The 26,275-nt window shown below is 43.1% G+C and overlaps 1 protein-coding gene across 8 annotated transcripts in view; it reads left to right on the top strand.

Moving 5' to 3' along the window:
• Positions 1-9,879: 9,879 nt before the first annotated feature.
• The window catches only part of inpp4a (inositol polyphosphate-4-phosphatase type I A), a 161,596-nt gene continuing 145,200 nt past the window's right edge, over positions 9,880-26,275 (top strand). For all 8 annotated transcript variants that reach the window (XM_033023231.1, XM_033023232.1, XM_033023229.1 and 5 more), the window contains exon 1: positions 9,880-10,051. The gene's annotated coding sequence lies outside the window, so the exon portion shown is untranslated. The remainder of the gene's footprint in view (positions 10,052-26,275) is intronic.

The following is a 26,275-nucleotide window of genomic DNA, read 5'->3' on the forward strand; positions in this document are numbered from 1 at the left end:
TAGGACTGTTTGCAGAGGGCAGTGGAGGCCAAATCACTGGATGGATTTAAGAGAGAGTTAGATAGAGCTCTAGGGGCTAGTGGAATCAAGGGATATGGGGAGAAGGCAGGCACGGGTTATTGATTGGGGACGATCAGCCATGATCACAATGAATGGCCTCCTCCTGCACCTATTTTCTATGTGTTTAATAAATGTATTTGAATGGGTGATTTCTTCCAGCATTCTGGTGTATTAAAGCCTTAAGAGTGAATGATTCCCTTGAGGACTTTATGGCTGTGTTTTTTTTTGAGTGAAAATTGATTTGTTTTAAGTGTGTGGGATTCAGCATAAAGCATAAGGTGTGGCAACTTGTGAATTAATTTTGATTTGTATGAAAAGAGGTGAAAAAGCATGAAGTGAGTTCAAAGATTGTTACTTGCTTGTTAGATTGGTTCTGGGAGAATTAACCTATAGCCCAGATGAAATGGGATGTCACTGAATGATTCTGCTCTGTGTGAAATATATTTGTAATATCCTTGTCTACAAATGTAATACAGTTGCTCCCATATTCAGTGGTAACTTAAGCCACACGAGGGCAGTGAATGTGTGTTTTATTTGTAACAGTTACCTCCCTACCCATCCAGTCTTCTTCTTCTTGCGTATGGCATGCACAGCATAAAGTTGCAGGGCAACTTGTTCTATTTGATCTTACTTGATTGTACACGCCAGGTTGATTGCATTCGTCGAAACAGGGCGGACCACGTGAAGGTTGCAATCTCCCACCCCACCCATCCTGTAAAGACATCTGATATCCTTTGTTTTCATAAGGTTGACATCGCAGCTCTCTCTGCTAATGTCAAAATGTGCAGATTGATTCAATACAGAGGTAGGTACTTGAAAGCAACAGATAATGCTTATAATGGAGTAACACTGGGAATTTGAGGAGTTCCACGGTAGGGGTTCAGCATCTTGGACCTCTTGGCAACTGGACCACTTGGCAACTGCACAGGGAGAATTTCTAAACCTCAGCGATTAATATCGGTGGCAAAACAAGAACCAAACAATCATAACAAGCAGGGTTCAAGGATCAAAAATACATTGCTGTTAATTCTGTATCCCTTGCAGCATATAACTGGATAGATTGCCTTCAAAGGGTTCCATAAAATTGATTATATCATTGTGTATTGTGGCAAGAAAAAGGAAAACATTATCAGATGCAGAAATGTAGAAACAAGGAACTGCAAATGCTGGTTTACAAAAATAGAAAGAGACACAAGGTGCTGGAGTAACTCAGTTTAAAGAACCTGACTTGAAATGTCACCTATCCATATTCTTCAGATATGCTGCCTGAATTGCTGATTTACTCCAGCACTTTGTGTCTCAGATGGAGAAATATGGATTAATTTTTAACTTTGTAAAACCTAGAAAGTTTTAGTAGTCAGATTTGCCAGCTGGCCCTTTGATAATTAGGTTGGTAATGAGGGAGGCTCAAGCAAATGATTTGGACGAGGGAATTGAATGCAACATCTCCAAGTTTGCGGATGACACGAAGCTGGGGGGCAGTGTTAGCTGTGAGGAGGATGCTGGGAGGCTGCAAGGTGACTTGGATAGGCTGGATGAGTGGGCAAATGCATGGCAGATGCAGTATAATGTGGATAAATGTGAGGTTATCCATTTTGGTGGCAAAGTAAAGTAAAGTAGCCTTTATTGTCATTCAGACCTTGCGGTCTGAACGAAATTGTGTTGCCTTGCAGTCCTACATACAGTAAAAAATGACTTAAACACAAATTAACATCCACCACAGTGAGTTCACCAGGCACCTCCTCACTGTGATGGAAGGCAAAAATCTTAAGTCTTTGTCTCTTCCCTTCTGATTCTCCCTCTGCGCCGAGGCGATCCAGGCGATCCAGGCTTCGGATGTTGTGACCCCGCCGGGTGATGGTAAGTAATGTCAGTCCCGCGGCTGAACCCAAGCTCCGCGAACGGGCCGGTTCAACTCCGCGGCCTGAGGTGGTCGAAGCCGCCGAAGCTGCCACCCTCCAGTCCAGCGGACGCAGCTGTTGTCGTGGGAGCTCCGGAGAACAGGTCACCAACCTGTGACCTGCGAGCTCCCGACGATGTCGTCCACTGGGCCCGCGACCGAGTCCACCGGGCCCGCGGCCGATCCTCCGAGGTCGGGTCGCCGCTGCCGCTGCCCCAGCTCCGAGGCCGCCAGCTCCGCTATTAGGCCTCGGCGGAAACGGAGACGGGGATACGACAAGAAAAGTCGCATCCCCCCGATGAAGAGACCAAAAACCTGTTTCTCCCCCCCACCCACACACATACACAACCTAATAAACCAAAAATTAACTAAAACAGGACAAAAGAACAACACAAAAAAGAAAATAAACAGACGGACTGCAGGCGAGCCGCAGCTGCTAAGGCAGCGCCGCCATCCAAAAACAGGAAAGTAGACTATTATCTGAATGGTGGCCGATTAGGAAAAGGGGAGATGCAACGAGACCTGGGTGTCATGGTACACCAGTCATTGAAAGTAGGCATGCAGGTGCAGCAGGCAGTGAAGAAAGCGAATGGTATGTTAGCATTCATAGCAAAAGGATTTGAGTATAGAAGCAGGGAGGTTCTACTGCAGTTGTACAGGGTCTTGATGAGACCACACTTGGAGTATTGCGTGCAGTTTTGGTCTCCTAATCTGAGGAAAGACATTCTTGCCATAGAGGGAGTACAGAGAAGGTTCACCAGACTGATTCCTGGGATGTCAGGACTTTCATATGAAGAAAGGCTGGGTAGACTTGGCTTGTACTTGCTAGAATTTAGAAGACTGAGGGGGGATCTTATAGAAACTTACAAAATTCTTAAGGGGTTGGACAGGCTAGATGCAGGAAGATTGTTCCCGATGTTGGGGAAGTCCAGAACAAGGGGTCACAGTTTAAGGATAAGGGGGAAATCTTTTAGGACCGAGATGAGAAAAACATTTTTCACCCAGAAAGTGGTGAATCTCTGGAATTCTCTGCCACAGAAGGTAGTTGAGGCCAGTTCATTGGCTTTATTTAAGAGGGAGTTAGATGTGGCCCTTGTGGCTTAAGGTATCAGGGGTATGGAGAGAAGGCAGGTACAGGGTACTGAGTTGGATGATTAGCCATGATCAAATTGAATGGCGATGCAGGCTCGAAAGGCCAAATGGCCTATTCCTGCACCTATTTTCTATGTTTCTAAATGTCATTCTGTATAAATGAGAGGGTGGGACAGTGTAATTCTTACAAATTCTTACATATAAATATATTACATACAATATAAATTGAACAAATTATTTCAATCTAATAATTAAAATCAACTTTGGCTAGATCCTCATTTTTAATATATTAAATATTAGTGGTTTCTAATAGTATATACAATATATGTCTAATTTTGAAGCTATGACTTCTGGTCCTAGACTCTCCCACCAGTGGAAACGTCCTTTCCACATCCACTATGCCTTTCATTGTTCTGTAAGTTTAAATGAGGTCCCCTCTCAACCTTCTAAACTCCAGCGAGTAAAGGCTCAGTGCTGTCAAGCGTTCATCATATGCTAACCCACTCATTCCTGGAATCATTCTTGTAAACCTCTGGACCTTCTCCAGAGCCAGCACATCCTTCCTTGGGTATGGGGCCCAAATTTGCTCTCACAGCCTTATAGAGTCTCAGCATTACACCTCTGCTTTTGTATTCCAGTCCTCTTGATATAAATGCTAGCATTGAACTTGCCTTCCTTACTACTGATTCGACTTGCATATTACCTTTATGGCAGTCCTGCACCAGCACTCGCAAGTCCCTTTGCACCTCCGATTTCTGGATTCTCTCTCCATTTGGAAAATAATCTACACATTTATTCTTATTGCGAAAATGCATGACCCTGCATTTTGCTACACTGAGTTTCATCTGCCACTTGTCTGCCCAAGCCCTTCTGCAGTCCTTGCTTCCTCTAGACTGCCCGCCCCTCCACCTATCTTAGCATCATCTGCAAGCTATTCGGTATCCCCTTTTAGATTTACCAGCTGCCTGTTTCCTCTTACTTAAATGTATGTTGCACTTTAACTTATTAAACTCTTTTATTTATAACTGGACTAAGTGGGACCCGTTGGGTCCCAGCTTCACATGGGAGGGCTGGTCCCCCAACGCAATATTCCACCTCTCCACCAATTCCAATATTGCTGGCCAGTGAGGGGGGGGGGGGCCTTTCTGGAACGCTAGCGTGGTGTTGTGGGCCGAAGGGACTGGTTTCCAGAGGGCTAGTATGTACATTGTGCGCCGAATGAATTCCTGGTCTGGCAGCTCAGTCACTGAGACCCCACACACACACACACACACTCACTCACACTCACACTCACAAACACACACACACTCACAAACACACACACACTCACAAATACATACACACACAAACATACACTCACACACACACACACACACACACACAGACATTCACAAACACACACATTCACAAACACACTCACATACACACTGACACACACACGGTAAACTTTCTTGAATACTCACACGGCTGAGCGCAGCCTTTCCACTTTGGGGTTTCCGCAGTCAGCGACACTTCTGCAATCAACTTGACCTCTGGACTTACCGGTAATTACGCAATCAGCGCGACCTCTGCACTCACCGGAAATTACGCAACCAGCACGACCTGTCCACTAAGTGGAAATCACGAAATGAGCGGGACTTTTGAATCAAACACAGTCGGACCTAATAAAGCATTTATTCCTTCCAAACGCAGTCGGACCTAATAGACTGTGTTTGGAAGGAGATTAACCGCAGTTACAAATAAATTGTGATTAGAATATATCTAATATAGTGGAGCAGTGAAATCTGCAAAAAACACATAAACGGGTGCCATAATAATCATATTGAAAGAGTTAATCGCGATTATATCGTTTGCTGCCATATTATATTATATTATATTTTGTCTGTTTTTAAGAAGTGAGCTTTATCAATTTCATTCACATTTTATTTTAATGTATGATTTATTTTTGCTTACTGAACTAATGGTCTAATATGATAGCTGAATCATTTTATATTCTTTGTATTATTACTTTGAATTTTCAATTATAATTATAATTAGTAACAGAAGCAGGAGTTGGCCATTCAACTCCTTGAGTTGCCTCTGCCATTTGTGTAGGAAAGAACTGCAGATGCTCGTTTAAATCGAAGATAGACACAAAAAGCTGGAGTAACTCAGCGAGTCAGACAGCATCTCTGGAGAAAAGGAATGGGTGACGTTTTGGGTTGAGACGCTGCTTTAGACTGAGCAGACTGCTCAACCTGAAATGTCACCCATTCCTTTTCTCCAGAGATGCTGTCTGACCCACTGAGTTACTCCAGCTTTTTATATCTATCTGGAGCGTAAACAGGCCCTTCGGCCCACCGAGTCCACGCTTATCTTCGACCACCCGTTCACACTAGTTAAATGTTTTCCAACGTTTGCATCCACTCCCTAAATGCTAGGGCAATTTACAGAGGCCAATTAACCGACAAACATGCACATCTTTGAGCTGTGTGAGCAAACCGGACCACCCGAAGGAAACCATCCTGCCACAGGGAGAACGCGCAAACTCCACCCAGATAACATGCGAGGTCAAAATTGAACCTGTGTCTCTGATGTTGTGCGGTAGCAGCTCTACCACTGTGCCACCGAGAGAGAAGCATACGTTGTACCACTATATGAAAATGGCAGCAACAACAAAACAGGACTACAGGCTGGCAAGCCTGGCATCATTTGTGGGCAAGTTTCTGGAAGGGATTCTGGAAGTGACAGGACCTACCAGCATTTGGATAGGCGGGGATTGATTTGGGATAGTCAGCATAGCTTTGTGCATGAGAAATCATGTCTCACAAATGAAATCGATTTTTTTGTAGCGTTATCCAAGAAGATTGAAAAAGCAGGATGGTGGGTGGTGTTTGTGTACATCAGCAAGGCCTTTGACAAGATCCCACATTGTAGGCTAGTCTAAATGGTTAGATTACATGGGGTCCAGGGAGATCTGGCTAATTATATATAAATGGGTTGATAGGAAGGAGAGGATGATCTTGGAAGGTTATTTTTTGAGCCAGAGGCTTGCGATTAATAGTGTGCCGCAAGGATTGGTGCTGGACCTACTGTAATTCATCATGTATATAAACAATTTGGATAAAAACGTACATAGCATTAGTAAATTTGCAGATTACACTAATGATGAGAGATCCTATCTTAAAACTAAACTACCATGGGCTGTGCATTACGATGTTTACACTATTATGATCTGGTTTACTTAGAATAACTGATAATTTATTGTATATTTATTGCTGTTGATGTTGCGCCTAACATTCATGAAAAGCTGAGCTAGTATGAATTTAATTGTTCCGGTTTATATCTGATGCACACGACAAATAAGCATTCTTGGCTCTTAACTTGACTCTTGAATATAGATGGTTTCATAGACAGTGAAGATAGTTGTCAAAAATTACAGCAGGATCTTAATCAGCAATGTAAGTGCGTCGACGAATAGCAATAGCATTCAATTCAGATAAGTGCAAAGTGTTGCATTTTGTGAAGTTAAACCAGGGTAGCACTTTTATAGTGACTGATATGGCCCTGGGAGGTGTTGTAGAACACGGGGACCGAGGGGTACAATCACTTAGTTTTCTGAAGTGGTATTGCAGATAGACAGGATGGTGGAGTGTTGGACTTGAAACATTATACTGCGGTTGTACAAGACATTACTGAGTCCAGTAGTGGTCTCAGTGGGACTGTGTAATTTCAGTAGATATATTTGCTCTTATACCAAAATCCTCTAGTAATAAATCTAGTCAATCTAAGATCGTCTTGAAATTTTAACTCTAGTTCTGCCTCCACAGGTACTACTTGATCTATTGAATATAATCAAGGTGGATATATCATCCAGAGTACTCTCAACCACAATATTAATATAGATTATAAACGGCTCCGTCATTTCCTACAGCACCTCAGTCTCCCAATCAAAAATCAATATTTATTAATGCTCTCTTTCATGTCTGGTAACTTGTTTGTGTTACAAAATGCTCTAGACTAATAGAAAAAGTGAGACGAGAAGCATGGTGCAGAATTCGTTCTCCATTATAATGTCCAAATGTATTATTATAAGAAAACTGTATTTCTGCACAATAAAATTGAAGAGTAAATATAACGTTTTAATTCTTCATCAACACTAAGGATAAAGGTAGGAAAGATTAAATGACAAAGGGAGTGATAATGCATGGTGACTATAGAACAAAATGTCAGTGTGGAGGAGGTGTAAATGCCGAATTATTACACAACACTCATGGAAATGTAATTCTTTGATCAAGCTTATACTCAACTGCCCTAATTATTCTTATTGAATTCCAAGTCATATTTGTATTTGATAATGCAGTTCTGAAGCATCTTGCGATGTCTTACTATCTTAAAGTTGCAGTGGGAGCAGCACAGTGCACAGCAAGTAAAGTCGGCATATAACACCGGCAACCCAGGTTCAATCCTGACCTAGGCTGTGTCTGTGTGGAGTTTGTACATTCACACCTGTGATCACATGGGTTTCCTTTGGGTGCTATGATTCCCTCCCACATCCTAAATAAATGTGGGTTGGTGGTTCATTAGCTTCTGTATATTACCCATATCTGTAGGGGAGTAGTAGAATCCGGTGGGCATTGAAGAGTTTGTCGGCAAAATACAAAATGAGAATGAAGTTCTATTTGTTGATCTGGGTGGCGTGGATTTGGTGGACGGAAGGGCATGTTTCAGAGCTATCTCTCAATGAACGATGATGCGTACATGATTCTGTTGCAGTAGCAAAAGTGTGGGACATATTCAGAAGATCGGGAGAGAATTAGAGAGAGAAACAGAACTATCTTGATCAGTGAAGAAAGCGAATGGAATGTTGACCTTTATAACTAGAGGAATCGAATATAGGAGCAAAGAGGTCCTTCTGCACTTGTACAGAGCCCTAGTGAGACCACACCTGGAGTATTGTGTACAGTTTTGGTCCCCTAATTTGAGGAAGGACATTCTTGCTATTGAGGGAGTGCAGCGTAGGTTTACAAGGTTAATTCCCGGGATGGCGGGACTGTCATATGCTGAGAGAATGGAGCATCTGGGCTTGTACACTCTGCAGTTTAGAAGGATGAGAGGGGGATCTCATTGAAACATATAAGATTGTTAAGGGTTTGGACATGCTAGAGGCAGGAAACATGTTCCCGATGTTGGGGGAGTCCAGAACCAGGGGCCACAGTTTAAGAATAAGGAGTAAGCCATTTAGAACGAAGACGAGGAAACACTTTTTCTCACAGAGAGTGGTGAGTCTGTGGAATTCTCTGCATCAGAGGGCGGTGGAGGCGCGTTCTCTGGATGCTTTCAAGAGAGAGCTAGATAGGGCTCTTAAAAATAGCGGAGTCAGGGGATATGGGGTGAAGGCAGGAACGGGGTACTGATTGGGGATGATCAGCCATGATCACATTGAATGGCAGTGCTGGCTGGAAGGGCCAAATGGCCTACTCCTGCACCTATTGTCTATTGTCTATCTGATTTGACGTGCAAGAAGAAACTGCAGATGCTGGTTTAAACCGCAGATACAAAAAGCTGGAGTAACTCAGCGGGCCAGGCAGCATCTCTGGAGAGAAGGAATGGTCGACGTTTCAGGTCAAGGCTTTTTGTCAGATCTGCTTGATGTAAATTCCTCAACTTGAAATGACTCTGTTTCTCTCTCCACAATTGCTGCCTGATCTGTTGACTATTTCTAGATTTTTTGCTTTTATTGCAGCATTGCAGAATGTTGCTTTTTTTGTTTCACCAGTCGGTCAGTGTATGTTTTTAAATTGAGCCTATTTGCGAGGATCTAGATGCTATTACATAGAAACATAGAAACATAGAAAATAGGTGCAGGAGTAGGCCATTCGGTCCTTCGAGCCTGTACCGCCATTCAATATGATCATGGCTGATCATCCAACTCAGTATCCTGTACCTGCCTTCTCTCCATACCTCCTGATCCCTTTAGCCACAAGGGCCACATCTAACTCCCTCTTAAATATAGCTAATGAACTGGCTTCAACTACCTTCTGTGGCAGAGAGTTCCAGAGATTCACCACTCTCTGTGTGAAAAATGTTTTTCTCATCTCGGTCCTAAAGGATTTCCCCTCTATTCTTTAGCTGTGACCTCTTGTCCTGGATTTCCCCAATATCGGGAACAATCTTCCTGCATCTAGCCAGTCCAACCCCTTAAGAATTTTGTAGGTTTCTATAAGATCCCCCCTCAATCTCCTAAATTCTAGCGAGTACAAGCCGAGCCAAGCTGAGATATATTGAAAGATATCTGGAGTGAGATTACGATCGCCGTTATCTGCAACTAAATACCGTGAAGCTTGGTGTTTAGCAAATCTCATTGGTTTGGCGCATTGTGGACCAGTGGTACATAACAAAGATCCTATATGTTAGGATAAGATAGGCCACTCCTGCGAAATGCAATGGGCTGACGTGTAGTACGCAACGGAGCGGATCGTGGGCATTTTTTTCGTCCATTTCAGTAACCGGAACCTACCCGACCCGACTCGCAGTGTAATCAACGTTGCGGGGGAACAGTTTGTGTGTGTGATATAGGGTTATATTCATAATTCTGTTAGTTCATAATTCTGTTAATTCTTGTTAAAGAATAACATTTGACTCTGGTAATTTTCTTTTTTTAATGTTTTTTTTAAAATCATTTCTTTTTAATGGCTCGTGAGCTGTGTTTGAGTTGATTTTGTAGTAACTGGGTGCCCAAAGCGCGAGGGATCCTGGGAATCGTAGTCTCAATGGCTCGGGAGAGGAATCGGTGGCTGGCGGGACTACAACTCCCAGAAACCTCCTCGCTGGGCCGGCGCATGCGCCCGGGAGGCAGTTTGAGTGACGCTGCTGCAGCCGCGGCGGCGGGTAAATGTTTATCCTGTGGCCGGGTTGAGGAGATAGTGGGGCGGTGGAGGAGGAGACGGTGCTGTCGTCGTCTGGCAGTCGCAGCGAGGAACGGAGCGAGCCCGCGAGCGTCGGCTGAGGGAATAACCGGTCAGGAAATGACAGTTACTCGGTTAATATTGTCAGGGGAAATAGGAGGAGTGATGGAGGAGCGGGTTGATGCGCCCCGTCTCCTCCTCAGCTCGGGTCGAGGGAGAGGGTGGGGGAGACTGGACAGGACGGCGTGAGGCCTCAGAGGAATCCTGTCTGCAAATAGCAATTAAACTAGGCGCCGCAGAGATGGTGCAATCATCAACTGCAGTTGGTGGGTAGCTAGCGCAGGGGCAGCCAGCATCTCCTGGTATGTATTGGGATGAACTAAAGCAGTTTCCCAATTTACAGGCGGTTTATCCGCTGAAGTGGCAAATACATGGTACGCATGTTGCCTTATTCCTTCTCGCCAGAGATGCTGCCTGTCCCGCTGAGGTACGCCGCCGTTTTGTGTCATTCTTCGTGCCTTATTCATGCTGTCTGTGCATTGAAAACATGAGCATCATCTTAATCAGCATCTCTTGGCAATTTCTGTCGGTCTGCAGGGCAATTCATGAATGAATCGTAGCATATATCAGGTCAGTCGTCATTTAGGCAGTTCTTCTGGGACAAGGATGACTCTGAGCTGCCTGATAGGACAGACCCATGTGGGATCTAAAGTGTCTGATCCAGCAGAGGCAGGAGATGCTTGATGGGGCAGGTACGCAATTAGATGTGCCTTTCTGATGATTATTCTGACCTGTTTGGTAAAGAGTTGATTTCAGTGGGGTTCTCACTGATACACCAAGTGCTACTCATCCATTTTGAATGGTTGTGGGTCAGGGATTCCCTTGAACTGGTGAGAATGTTCATATTTAAGGAGGCTTTGAGAGCATTCTTGCTCTGTTTGGTGATCGCATGACATAAGAGTAAAGTGTCTGTTTTAGGAGTGTGTTATCAGGAATCTGCCATGGCCTGTCCATCAGAGTCTATAGTGTGTAATTAGACCTTCAACGCTGAGGGAGTTGGCCTGATAAAACCCACTGATATTAATTTGATTAATGTGTCAGTGGACTTGCAGGATTTGAGTGGACTTGATTGGTGTCTTTGGTGCGGGGAGGTTGGAGTTTTTGCTGCTGGTCAAGATTGTGCTAATGGTAGGTGTGTCTCTTATATTCAGGAGGTAAAGGATCACTTGCCAGGTTTTGATGTCTTGATCTTCAAACACTTTTTCTCAGCTGATCAAAGGTTGTGCTGCCCCCAGGCAGTGGTAATGTCATAATTAATGCCAGGCTTCTTTACAAATGGCTCTGTGCCATGGGATATAGACAATAGGTGCAGGAGTAGGCCATTTGGCCCTACGAGCCAGCACCGCCATTCAATGTGATCATGGCTGATCATCCCCAATCAGTTCCCCATTCCTGCCTTCTCCCCATATCCCCTGACTCCGCTATCTTTAAGAGCCCTATCTAGCTCTCGCTTGAAAGTATCCAGAGAACCAGCCTCCACCACCCTCTGAGGCAGAGAATTCCACAGACTCACAACTCTCTGTGTGGAAAAAAGTGTTTCCTCATCTCCGTTCTAAATGGTTTTCTCTTTATTCTTAAACTGTGGCCCCTGGTTCTGGACTTCCCCAACATCGAGAACATGTTTCCTGCCTCCAGTGTGTCCAAACCCTTAATAATCTTATGTTTCAATAAGATACCCTCTCATCCTTCTAAATTTCAGAGTGTATAAGCTCAGCCACTCCATTCTCTCAAAATATGACAGTCCCGCCATCCCGGGAATTAACGTTGTGAACCTACGTTGCACTGCCTCAATAGCCAGAATGTCCTTCCTCAAATTTGGAGAACAAAACGGCACACAATACTCCAGGTGTGGTCTCACTAGGGCCCTGTACAACTGAAGAAGGACCTCTTTGCTCCTATACTCGACTCCTCTTGTTATGAAGGCCAACATGCCATTTGCTTTCTTCACTGCCGGTTGTACCTGCATGCTTACTTTCATTGACTGCTGAACAAGGACCCCCCAGATCCCGTTGTACTTCTGCTTTTCCCAATTTGACACCATTGTGATAATAACCTGCATTCCTGTTTTTGCTATCAAACTGGATAACCTCACATTTATCCACATTAAACTGCATCTGCCATGCAGCTGCCCACTCACCCAACCTGTCCAAGTCACCTTGCATTCTCATAGCATCCTCCTCACAGTTCACACTGCCACCCAGCTTTGTGTCATCTGCAAATTTGCTAATGTTACTTGTAATCCCTTCATCTAAATCATAAATATTATAAATAGCTGCGGTCCCAGCACCGATCCTTGCGGAACACCACTAGTCACTGCCTGCCATTCTGAAAGGGACCGTTAATCCATACTCTTTGTTTCCTGTCTCCCAACCAATTTTTTTATCCATGTCAGCACTCTACCCCCAATACCATGTGCCCTAATTTTGCCCATTGATCTCCTATGTGGGACCTTATCGAATGCTTTCTGAAAGTCCACTACATACACTGGCTCTCCCTTGTACATTTTCCTAGTTACATCCTCAACAAATTCCAAAAGATTAGTTAAGCATGATTTCCCCTTCGTAAATCCATGTTTACTCGGACCGATCCTGTTAAAGCTATCCAAATGGGCCGCAATTTCATCTTTTATAATTGACTCCAGCATCTTCCCCACCACCGATGTCAGGCTAACTGGTCTATAATTCCCTGTTTTCTCTCTCCGGCCATTCTTAAAAAGTGGGATAACATTGGCCACCCTCCAATCCACAGGAACTGATCCTGAATCTATAGAACATTGGAAAATGATCACCAATGCATCCACGATTTCAAGAGCCACTTCCTTAAGTACTCTGGGATGCAGACCATCTGGCCCTGGGGATTTATCAGCCTTCAGTCCCATCAGTTTACCCAACACCATTTCCTGCCTATTGTGGATTTCCTTCAGTTCCTCCGTCACCTCAGATCCTCTGGCCACTAGTACATCACGAAGATTGTTTGTGTCTTCCTTAATGAAGACGGATCCAAAGTACCTGTTCAACTCATCTGACATTTTCTTGTTCCCCATAATAAATTCACCCATTTCAGTCTTCAAGGGTCCAACTTTGGTCTTAACAATTTTTTTCCTCTTCACAAACCTAAAGAAGCTTTTATTATTCTCCTTTGTATTCTTGGCTAGCTTACCTTCGTACGTCATCATTTCTCCCCGTATTGCCTTTTTAGTCATCTTCTGTTTCTCTTTAAACATTACCCAATCCTCTGGCTTCCCACTCATCTTTGCTATGTTGCACTACTTCACTTAATTTTTATATTGTCCCTGACTTCCCTTGTCAGCCACGGTTGCCCCTTGCTCCCGTTGGAATCTTTCTTCCTCTTTGGAATGAACTGATCCTGCACCTTCTGTATTCTTCCCAGAAATAGCTGCCATTGTTGTTCTACTATCATACCTACTCCTGCACCTATTGTCTATCCCTGCTAGGGTATGTTTCTAGTCAACTTTGGCCAGCCTCTCTCATGGCTCCATACTCCACTTTGTTCAACGATGCGGTTTACATTTTTTGGGGTCATATTGTGGTATGTTATTGTCTTGAGTGATAGTAAGTATTGTGCTGTTGGGACATGTTTAGTGTGAAGCCTGCTTCAGATATGTTTTTGTGTATGAATTGATAACTTTAACCTCAGCTTCTAAAGGTGCATCTGCCGATTACTACTTGGGTGAATGTGATGTATATTGAGCTTTTTCTCACTTCTGTTTATTAACTGTACTCCAGCAGGAAGCTAGTTGGAAGTGCCATGCAATGTTGCGGGGGAATGGTTTAGGTGAGTGTTGGAGCATTGACACAGTCTTGCTTGTCCTGAGTATGCACTGAGATCGTGAATGTTGTGATCCAGTTTGCTCAGGATTATGGCATGTAGCTGTTATATGGGATGTAGTTATGTAGCTGTCGTTGGATGTTTTCTGAGTGCAGCCAACTTGTTTCTTTTTTTTCTTCTTTTTTTTGTGATTTGGATCTCACTGGCAACGGCCCTTTTTATTGGCCATCTTCTTACCCTTGGGAAGGTCTTTGTTGAATCACCTCAAACTTTCTTATTCGCTGTTTTATTAGATGGTGTTCCATGATTTTAAACCCAGAAATGATGAATGTTTCCAAATTAGGATGATGTAGGGCACCATTGGAAGGGAACCTGCCGGTCATCGTGTTTCTATCCTCCCGCTACCCTTATCCTCCCTTGTTGTAGGGGTCACAATTTTGGAGATAATTATGCTGGTCACTTCCATGTATTTTGCAAATGGTAAATAATGCAGTCACTATACCAGTAAAGATCATGCACTAATGTCTATGGTAGTAGACGAGATGTCAATCAAGTAACTTTTCCCCACATGGAGTTAACTGTCAGAGTGCTTTTAGAGGGAAGGAATGGGTGACGTTTCGGGTCGATACCCTTCTTCCGAAGAAGGGTCTGAAGAAGGGTCTCGACCTGAAACGTCACCCATTCTTTCTTTCTGAGGATGCTGCTTGTCCTGCTGAGTTACTCCAGCAATTTGTGTCTACCTTCCATTTTAAACCAGTATTTGCAGTTCCTTCCTACACGGAGTGCTTTTGGAGTTGCACTCATCCAGGGAAACGGCAAATAATGGATCATATTCCTGATAGTAACCTGTAGACAGTGGAAAAGTTTAGCATTGTTCAAAGGTGAATCATTTGTCGCAGGATACCCTGTCTTTGACCCAACCCTGTATTTATGTACCTGGTCTAGTTGAGGTTCTGGTCAAAGGGGACCCCAGGATATTGTCAGTGACATCTTTCATCGCTTTGGTTGAGAATTGGGAGATTTATTTTCCCCACAAGTGCAACTGTCTCTCTGAATTTGACAAGTTCACCATCCTTGCCTCTCATTGGATTTTCGAGGAAAAGATGGTCCAGGCAATAGACAATAGGTGCAGGAGTAGGCCATTCCGCCCCTTGAGCCAGCACCGCCATTCAATGTGATCATGGCTGATCATCCACAATCAGTACCCCGTTCCTGCCATCTCCCCATATCCCTTGACTCCGATATCTTTAAGAGTCCTATCTAGCTCCCTCTTGAAAGTATCCAGAGAACCGGCCTCCACTGCATTTCTGAAGAATCGGCACTTTATCCTGGCTTTGAGAAAGTTTCTGGATTTTGAATCATAGTCTTACAGCACAGAAGCAGGCCCTTTGCCCATCTTGCTCATGCCGTCCGAGATGCTCCATCTACACTAATCCCACCTGCCTGCCCTTGGCCCGCATCCATTTAAACTTTTCCTATCCATGTACTTGCTGTGCTCTTTCCACCACCATCCATTCCTTAAATCGTATGTTTTCTTTCGTATGTCTGTGGAGCTAGCTGTCTTATTTCCTTAGAAGCATGATTTCCATTTCTCTTAAACCAAAACGCAAGGCAATCTTTAATCAGAAACTAATCAGGTTAATGAAACATAAATTACTTGAAATTATTATCTTGTACTCTGTTTATTCAAAAAAATAATGATTCTTATTTGAAATATTGCATAGAAAAATATGTCAACAGCTAGCCAGGTAGTTGGTTGGTCCTTTCATGAAAATCGTGTTCCAGAAATGGTGTCTCCCCCAGGAGCTGTTTTCCCCTGTCTTACTTCTGGTCTTGGTTGTTACAAAGTTCCAAGTTGTATCTCTTGATGTTGATCTCAGATGTTCCAAGTTACTGTGTTTTAATGAAATTCAAAAACAAACTCCAGATACTGCAAATCTGAAATAAAACAGTAAATGCATTAAATAAATATTTTGCTTTCCTTTATTATAGGATGATAGCATTTAATGAGCTGATAAACAGGTCCCGAGAAGGGCATTTTGCTAGTTATTTGTGAGTGGGAAGATCACTGTCATGTGCCTGGTAGCCAGGTTATTGAATTTATTACATTTTAAATGCAGTTTCACATCAACTGCCCAGAAAATATAACTGGAAGAGCAACTGTAGAGAGAAAAACACAGTTAATGTTTCAGTTCAGGGGATTTTTTATCAGAACTAGAAAGGGTCCTCTGTTCCTGTTTTACTGTTGTTTAGTTTAGAGATACAACATGGAAACAGGCTCTTCAGCTGACCACCGATCACCTGTTCACACTGGTTTCATGTTATCCCACTTATCATCCATTCCCTACACACTAGGGGCAATTTACAGAGTTAATTTAACTTGCAAACTTGCACGTCTTTGGGATGCGGGAGGAAGCTGGAGCACCCAGAGGAACCACACATGGTCACAAGGAGAACAGCACCCGAGGTCAGGATTGAAGCTGGGTCTCTGGTGCTGTGAGGCAGCAACTCTACCAGCTGCATCTCTGTGCCCCTCTTGTCTCTTTTGGCCCTGGTGAAATTTGAACTTGATAGCAGGAAATAGATCAGACTAATAGAAAATGCATCTCGGTAATAGTGCAGTGCTGGGTTCCTGACGAATATTTCAATTTGTCCTATTTTTGGTGTTCTGTGACCAGGTTTACAGTTGCCCTGAAACCTGGTGCAAAGAGGAATTGTATTCTGTTAGTTTCATGTGGTATGTTATCATGTACAATTTTCAGTTTTGATTACTGTAAATGGCAAATCCTTAATAGAGTTAAATTCTTTTGGGAAAAATTGCTGCACATTTAAGAATGTCATGCTGATTCTTGAGTGTTCTGTCTAATGTCTACCTTGTGCCACATAATTAAATGGCTTGTATAGGGAGTCATAAATTACATATGTAAACTGTTCTGTCTTCATCCCCTCTGTTTCTACTTTCACAATGAACTCAGTTCAGTTTGTCAGAGTTTGTAGCTTTTAATAAATTAACAACAATTCTGTAACAGGCTGTGGCTTGCAGTAGTTTCTCAGCCAGTTTCTACTTTGCTTCACTTTTCCACTTTTGTAATCCTGGCATTTTCTGTTTCAGTTTAATTTCAATTTCTGCAATCATCCAGAGAAACATAACTTTAAGGCGAGTGAGCACAATGATGCTCATCCCAATTCTTCCCCTCCTGCTCTGAACGTAAAGGAATGACCAAAGGAAGGGTTTGGTCTGACGTAACAGCTGTGCCATTCTGTTAAGATCACAAATTGGTTTACCTCATTGTTTTCCTGCACTAATTCAAAGTATCGGGGTTCTTTAATATTCAAAACATAAAATCCACAAATCTCTGCCTTGAATATACTCATGAACTGAGCCGACACAGTCCTCTTGAATAGATAATTCCAATGTTTCATTATTTTCATGGATGAAGAAATTGATGATGTTATCTCTGCTCTAAGAGGCCAAACCCTTATTACTCAGACTGTGAGCTCTAGTTCTCAACAGCTGGTGAACCTTCTTTTCCTATTCTATGACATATTTTTGGAGCAAGAGATTTCTGCTCTTTACTTAAATTGACTTGCAATGAAAGCCAGCTTTCTGTTTATTGCACCTGCAGTTTAACTAGATGTGTTTCTTGACAGCCACATCTCTCTGGATCCCAACATCTTTCAAATTTTCATCATTTGAAAAGATAGTCTGCGTTTCCATTTTTTTCTGAAAGTGGAAGGCCTTGCATTTTTATATGTATTCCAACTGCAATATTACTGATTGATTTAACCTGTCACAAATCCCTTGATGCCTCATCAGCAAATGTAGGCACATTAAACAGGCTGGGAACTCATCACCATTCCATTTACTTTCCCACACATCATAGCTTCCTGATTAAAGTTATAATTTTTCCCTACCATTTCATCTGTTAACCAATTCTCAAGCTATGCCATTTTATTACCTTCAACATCGTATACAGCCATTTTGTTTAATAATCCCTGATTAGCACTTTAACAAAGGCCTTCTGAAAATCCAAACACACCACGCCATCTGGTCCACCCTAATCTATTCCCTTAGTTATAATATATAAAGTAACTTGTCAAAAATAATTTTGCTTTCACAAATCCACACTCACGCCTTATTATTATTTTCTTGTGTTTATTACCACATCTTGGTAATAGATTCTGCTAAATCTCTTACTACCAGCCTAGTTGTCTGTGGTTCCCTGTCCCAACCGTCCCCCTCCCCTCATTTTCTTAGTTGGGTTATATTTCCTATCATCCAACCTGTCGGCGCCGTGCTAGAATCTATGTAATTTTGGAAGACGAGAAACTTGGGCTGCAGCTTATCAGGTTCAGGGGACTTGTCACACTTTATTTTGATTAATTTCTCCAATTCTTTTAAAAAAACTAATGATTTCTTTGTGCTCCTCATTTACTCATCCATTCGAGACTGTTAGTTCTCAACAATTCCCAGGAGCTTTTTAAGTATCTTTCTTTATTCCTGATATTTCTTCTGTTACATTTCATAAAGTGCCAGCATTTTCCTTGCATATATGTAAACCGAGATGCAGTAGGCTGATCTATTGGTAATTTATAACCACATGCTCTTAAATAACCTAGGTAACCATTCATCAACAATTTATCCACCTCTGCCTAAACAAAATATTCCAGCACTCTACTTTCACTGACCTTTAGAGGAAATGCTCCAGAGATTCAGTCTTCTGAGAGAGAAATTTTCATTTTGTTTCTGTTTTAAATAGATGCCTCTTTAATCTTAAACTAGGAGCCCTTAGTTTTAGATTCTCCCACATCCACCCTGCCAAGGCCCTTGGGAATGTCCCTCTTCTCAGCATTACTTCAATAACTTTTGAGATTTTTTCTTGAATTAGTATTAAAGCATTTATTTTTGTATTCCAAAATCTCTCTCATTCAGTTCTCTTGTCCTGATGTCCTTTACAAGAGAACAATGTAAGTTTCTGAAAAAAAAAGATGAAATTTGCAGGGCCATTGTGAAAAAGCTACTTTTTTTTAACAACTAAACAGGTTCGCTTCTTAATAAACAGACAACACACAAACATTTGGTAGACCAGTTCAAAACTTTACTTATTATCGGCCGATGGAAGGGAGGGAGAACTAGTCAAGTGAGCAATTACAGACACGTCACCGTCCTCATCCACTTCTCTGAACAACAGAATTACATTGTATTATATAGTGTTTTTTTGTCACCTTAGCACATTCCACAGACATTAGTCATGGTCAGAGGTACAGGAAAATAAAGGTTTCTACAGAATGCATCACATCAAAGGAATTTTGTCACATGGTACAAGATATATTAAAAAACATTGGCCATTTGAAATTGCCCCTTGAATCTAGTTTCCTCTCTGTCATTTCCTCTCTCATAAACATCGGACACTTGGTGCAAGGCATTTTACCTCTCAAATACATCAAAGGCATTTGTCAAAACCCTTGGATCAATCTATCTTCTCTCTCGTCACCTCCTCCCTCATAAACATCGGACACTTGGTGCAAGGAATTTTACATCAAAGAGATCAATCTAGCTTCTTCTCTGCTTCTTCTCTCGTCACTTGGGAGACAAATGTTATAGTATTCATTATCTCTCACACACCGCAACCTGAGGCAAGCCTAATTTGAGACTAAATATAAACTGTAAGCTAGCCCAGGAACCAATTTAATATCTTCTTATATTTTTAACTTAATTTGGCCTTATTAATTGTGAAATGTTGGATGAATGGGATTAAGTGGATTGTTCTTAATGGAGTTTATATAGAGTAGCATGGTCTATTTTGTGTTGCAACCATTCTGTGATACTATGTTCATTTTGAAATGTTATACAATGTTCATAACTACAGCAAAGTAATGGTGCAGGCTATTTCAGTTTTGACATATCACACTAAAACTAATCTTTCTTGCAATCAAAAGAATTTGTGCAAAACCAGCATGGAGACTATAGTCCTTGTAACCAAACATCAACATTTCAAATTTGCGCAAACCTGTCTGGCAGTTTTCTTGGAAATTGGTACAGGTGCACAACCTTTTATCCGAACATCCAAATAACGAAAACCTCCGAATAGCAGCCATTTTTTCGGTCCTTGAAGAAAGGTCCTTGAAAACGTTCACCGAGGGCAGCCTGCAGAGGTGACAGCGGAACCTCCGGTCGGTCCTCGAAGAAAGGGGAACTAAATCCCCATTCATAAAAGAGAAGGTGAGGGTATATTGCGCGGGAGGGTTAATAATTGACAATCTGCTGCTGCCTGCCCGCTGAGTTAAAAAGTTCCCACGGTCACGATACACAGTGTATCGTGAGTCAGTTTCACCCCACCTACACCCCTCTGCTTCCCGGCCATGTGTGTGACCCCTTCCCTCCCCTCTCCGGCCCATTGCACCGGCGCGGGGGCTTTGCACTGTCTTCACGTCGGCGATGCTAGCAGGACCGTGCCAGTCACCGGAGACGTCAGGACCAATTGGACATCGACCACCAGGCCCACCGCAAGCACGGAGATCCCAGAGACCCACAGCCAACAGCAGCCCAGCCCCGTTCCAACTCCAGAGGAAAACTGCAAACTGGCCGGAGACGTCAGGACCACCAGAAGCCGTTCCCCGAGCTGCGCCCCCTCATCGGGACACCGACCCCCAGGCCCACTGCAAGCACGGAGATCCCAGAGACCCACAGCCAACAGCAGCCCAGCCCAGCCCCGCTCCAACTACAGAGGAACCTGGGTTGCGGATGACGGGGCGCAGCTCGGGGCGTCGTAGAGGCTTTTTCTTTCACAGGGAGCTTTCTTCCACGGAGGAGCGTCCATCTGGGGGGGGGGGGGGGGGGCAGCAACAAGGCGGCAGGACCGCTTACCCGGCGCACCGCTATCCTGACACCGTGCCGAGCCCAGCCCGCTAGCGCCTGAGCAGCGGGCTGGATCTAAAGCCAAGGAAGAGGCGTCCGGCCAGTGGCTCGGGGAGCGGGTTCCTGTTGGTCCTGACGTCTCCGGCCACCTGCCATCCTCCGGGAACTGTACCGCCCTTGCAGGAGAGTGGGGTTGTTTGCAGTTGCAGAGGAAGGGGGCAAGGGCGGTACAGTTTCCAGTCTCAGCTCCAGTCCAGGGGGGTGGCCGGAGACGTCAGGACCAACGGGACACCGACCCCCAGGCCCACTGCAAGCACGGAGATCCCAGAGACCCACAGCCAGCAGCAACTCCAGCCCAGCCCCGCTCCAACTCCAGAGGAACACGTAGGGGCAGAAGCTGATGGTGTGCAAGGTACGTCTTGTTCTTGGGGTGGCGGATGAGGGGGCGCAGCTCGGGCTGTGGGCAAACTACCACTTGTCGCCGTAGCGGCCCATCGGGGAGCGGATTCCTCTGGAGTTGGAGGGGGAGGGGGGTATTGTGCTGTTTGATCGCCCCCTGCTATCCCAGGGACAGGGCGACACAGCGGCTTTTTAGACTGGTGGGCAATCACTTCCAAAGTTCTGCCCACACAGTCAGTACACCTCTCCTACACTGCATTTCATACAAACATTTATTCTGCAAGAAAAAACTACATTGAAGACTCAAACTCTTCGAGTAACTGCCGGGATTAAGGCGCAAACTCGCGACCTTGCGGATATGAGCCGAGCACTCGACCACTGAGCCAGCCATTAAAATCTACGCTAAAAAAATTCCATTCCGAAGACCGACAAATTCTGAATTACGAAAAGTGTCTGGTCCCAAGGCTTTCGGATAAAAGGTTGTGCACCTGTAATGGCATTTTTGATTCGATCTTCAGAAAGTGCCATTTTAGCAATATGCAAATTGTGAAGTATTTATCTTTATTTAGGCTGAGCGCAGTGAAAATGGTGCTCTTGTTTTTACCCGTGACTCAGTAATGGAGAAAGTGTGCATATGGATAATTGAAACTTTCCATAATTTTACTGCAGAGGAAGAGTTCAATTTTATTATGATAGTTATGAAAGGTTCTAATGAGTGGACAATTTACTTGTACACCACCTTAAGAGTTTCTTACTGATGATTGGTAATGACACATCATGATGGTTAAAAAAAGACACAAAGTGCTGAAGTAACTCAACGAGTTAGGCAGTATCTGGAGAACATAGGTAGGTGTTGTTTCCGGTTGGGACCTTTCTTCAGCCTTCAATCAATATTTTCTTACTCACCTGACCTCCACTAAGGACCACAAGCGTGCCTGCCTCCAGACCAGGCCCTCCACCAACTCTCCTCGACTCAAGCGTGCTCCTGTGGGCTTCACCACTGGATTTTTAAAATTTTGAAAGGAGTCTGTCCTAAGAAAGGTCCCGACCTGAAACGTCACCTATCCACATTCACCAGAGGTGCTGCCTAACCCTCTGATTTACTCCAGCACTTTGTGTCTTCTTTTGTAGACCAGCATCTGTTTCTCCACATTACAGAGGTAATCAGGTGTGACCGATCTAGAGTAACGAGGTTGGAGGATATAACCATCTGAGTTGATTTTTATTTTCCACTTTTACACATGTACCATCCCTTTGCCAGAAATAGTAAACATTTCCTGTAAGCGCAAGATCATCTATTTGTTTAAAATGACATTTTTATTGTTGTCAGATGTATCTGCCGTCCATGGAATAATTACCATGACTCAGTTTCCATCTTTCGCAATAGACCAACCTGTAGGTTTCCTAGAAGTGTGTGTGTGTACTTTGCCAATCTCTTGCTCGGGATTCTTTTGTGTTGCTGACGGTAACAGTTCTGTCATTGTCACGTTGGATTGCATGTTTAGAAGGAATTGTACGAAGGTAAAGAGGACAAGGAAGAGTGGAGAACTGGGGACCATTGACTCATCTGTTGCCTCGGGTTCTATATGTAAGGTAGCTTGGATACACCATTGATTTACACAATGGTCTGGTAGGCCAGACCACAACTGATAAATTGTTTTGAATGTTTCCCCAAATAGATAGTAATTATCCTCGGCCTATTTGCCCAGTTGATTAAGATCTCCATCTTCACTGTCCACTATACAGCCAGTTTTAGTTTCATTTGCAAACTTAGTGCTTATACTACCCACATTCTCATCCAAATTCTTAATGGTTCGACCCAGCACCAATCCTTGTGGCGCACCATTTGTTGCAGTCCGTGAGTGTGAAAAACAACTCTCTACGCACCATCCTCTCCCACCTTCAAGCCAATTATGTCCTGATTGGCTAACCTTCTTGATTCCATGTGATCTAACCTTCCAGTTCATCCTACCATGCAATACGTTATCAAAGGCCATGCTGATGTCCACATAGACAACATCTATCGTGTTCTATATCTCTCTACATCACTGTTTATATCTCTTGTTTTCCTTTCCCCTGGCTAGCTTGAAGGTTTTTGACCCGAAACGTCACCCATTCCTTCTCTCCCGAGATGCTGCCTGTCCTGCTGAGTTACTCCAGCATTTTGTATCTATCTTCGGTTTAAACCAGCATCTGCAGTTCCTTCCTACACATCTACTGTATTGCCCTTGTCATTTTTCATGGTCACTTATGCAAAAAAAAAATCAAATCACATTGGTTTGAAATGATTTACCACACACAAAGCCTGCTGACTATACCTTGCCGTTCCAAATGCATGTAGATCCTGATGATCACAATCCCCCCAATAACAAAGTTTTATATATATATATATCACAAACAATGGGTCCCAGCATTGATCCCTGCGGAAAACCACTATTTACAGGCATTCCGTTAGAATAGCACCCTTTACCACTACACTCTATTATAGGTAAGTAAGTTCTGAATCCAAGCTACCAAGACACCGTGGATCCCATGCATCATAATATTCGGGATCGGTGTTCTATGAGGGATATTGTCAAATGCCTTTTTAAATTCTTGCAGACAACATTAACTACCTAACCCTCACCAATTACCTTCATCACCTTTGCAAAGTACTCAAATCAAATTTGTAAGGCATGACTTGCCACGAACAAAATGTTGACTGTTCCTAATAAACTTATTCTCTTCCAAATGTGAATAAATCCTATCCCTAAGAATCTATTCCAGTATCTTCCCCACCATTGATGTAAGGCTCACTGACCTATAATTTCCTGGATTACGCTTCTTTCCCTTAAACAAAGGACCTCATTGATTTTTAAGGGGCCCTATTCTTTACTAAGTTACTCTTTGTGAATATGTATAGTATTTATTTGCATTCTCCTTTCACCTTATTTGCCAAAGCTATCTAGTTTCTTCTGTTTGCCCTCCTAGTTTCCCTCTTGAGTGCACTCTTACACTCCCTGTAATTCTCAAAGGATTCTACTTTGCTTTTGCTTTTCAATGTCCGTATTTTAAACGGGAAGGAGGTGGAAAACAGATTACTTTAGGCCAATTAGTCTAACTTCTGTTGTTGGAAAAATATTAGTATCAATTATTCAGGAAGTAATATCAGCACATTTGGAAAATCATTTTCTAATCATGCAAAGTGAGCATGGCATCATGAGGGGAAATCACATCTCACAATTGCTTTTCACTCAGGGATGGAATAGATTCACTATGGAATGAGCTGCTAGTGGGAGTAGTTGAGGCATATGCAATAACATCATTTAAAATACTTTTGGATAGATGCATGATCAGAAAGATTTAGAAGGAAATGGGCTAAGCATGTGCAAATGGGTCTTGCTTCGATGGAGTATCTCCATTGGTATGGACACACTTAGTTATTATTTTGTTTATTATTATCATCATGTGTACTGAGACACAGTTAAAAGGTTTTGTATACGTGCTATCCAGTCAATAAAAAGACTATACATGAATGCGATCAAGCTATCCACAAAGCAAATGTACACGATAAAGGGTACAACATTTTGTGCAAAGATGTAACATTGAAGTCTGATAGTCCTGTTAAAGAAAGTTCAAATCTCCAATGAAATAGATGGGAGGTCAGGCCCACGCTCTAGCTGACGAGAGGACCATTCAGTTGCCTGATAACAGCTGGGCCGAAACACCTTTTTCCGTGCTGAATGACCATAACTCTAAATTTATTGGAATATTTTGAGGATACTCTGGCCAGAGGGGAACTAGTAGACATGTTATATCCGGACTTCGAAAAGGCATTTGTGCCTTGAAAGGTTTAAGTTGCAAGATAGGAATTCATGGTGTTGGAGGTATTTAGAAGGATGAGAGGGATTCTTGTTGAAACTTATAAGATTATTAAGGGATTGGACACGCTGAGGCAGGAAACATGTTCCCGATGTTGGCGGAGTCCAGAACCAGGGACCACAGTTTAAGAATAAGGGGTAGGCCATTTAGAACGGAGATGAGGAAAAACTTTTTCACCCAGAGAATTGTGAATCTGTGGAATTCTCTGCCTTGGAAGGCAGTGGTGGCCAATTCTCTGGATGCTTTCAAGAGAGAGTTAGATAGAGCTCTTAAAGATAGCGGAGTCAAGGGATATGGTGAGAAGGCAGGAACGGGGTACTGATTGTGGATGATCAGCCATGATCACATTGAATGGTGGTGCTGGCTCGAAGGGCTGAGTGGCCTGCTCCTGCACCTCTTGTTTATTGTCTATTTTATTATGTTGCATTATATAGAAATTTGGATAACTAGCAGAAAGCTGCAAGTAAGGAAAGGGATATCATTTTTATGTTGGCAATCCAATAGAACAAGCGAAAAGAGTAATTGATGATTGGGCAGTTAAGCGGTTATTAAGTAATGTATTTAACTTGGATGCCTGACTGCAGAGGAATATATATTTTCCTTTAACTATACTGTGACCTTTTATCAGTGCATCCCATTTCCCTCCATGTCCTCTTGTAATATATAATTTTTAGTCAATTTGCTCACCGCTCTGCAATTCTGAAAGTTGAACAAAAGCATAATTTTTCTCTTTAATAGCAGTTGGAACATTCATTCATGTTGGTTTGAAATGTATAAGAAAGGACACTGTATGTAGTTTAACGGAGACCCAACAACTCCCAAAACCCCCCAATATAATGAGGCTTTATTACAAACTATAAACTTTTACTCTGTTTAAATGTTTTAAGGTCACTAAAGCTTTTTATAAGATTGATAATTAGAAAACTTCCAGTATCATCACTCAGAATAATAATTTTTAGTTATATAGGTTAATTATATCTTGAGGCTTCATGTGTCTCCCCCACCGGGGGTTCGCTGGTGGGATTGCACACTTGGGTCTTGAAATTTTTGGTTGCGAGTTCTTCAGAATTTAGTAGTCCGGGTGCACAACCTTTTATCCGAAAGCCTTGGGACCAGACACTTCTCGGATTTCGGAATTTTTCGGATTTCCGAATGGAAGATTTTTAGCATAGATTAGGTAGGTAGCGCGGGCGGCTTGAAAAGTCTGGAGCGGCTGCCTCCTCCCCGGAGACCGGGGTATCATTGTAAATCATTGCTTAAATGTTAGTCAGTTAGTTTGGAGGGATTTTATGTGGTGGGGGGGGTGAAGGGGGAAACTTTAATTCTTAGTCCCCTACCTGGTCGGGGAGCGGGCAATGCCTTACCGGG

Source organism: Amblyraja radiata, chromosome 6, assembly GCF_010909765.2.
Source record: "Amblyraja radiata isolate CabotCenter1 chromosome 6, sAmbRad1.1.pri, whole genome shotgun sequence".
Taxonomy (NCBI): Eukaryota; Metazoa; Chordata; class Chondrichthyes; order Rajiformes; family Rajidae; genus Amblyraja; species Amblyraja radiata.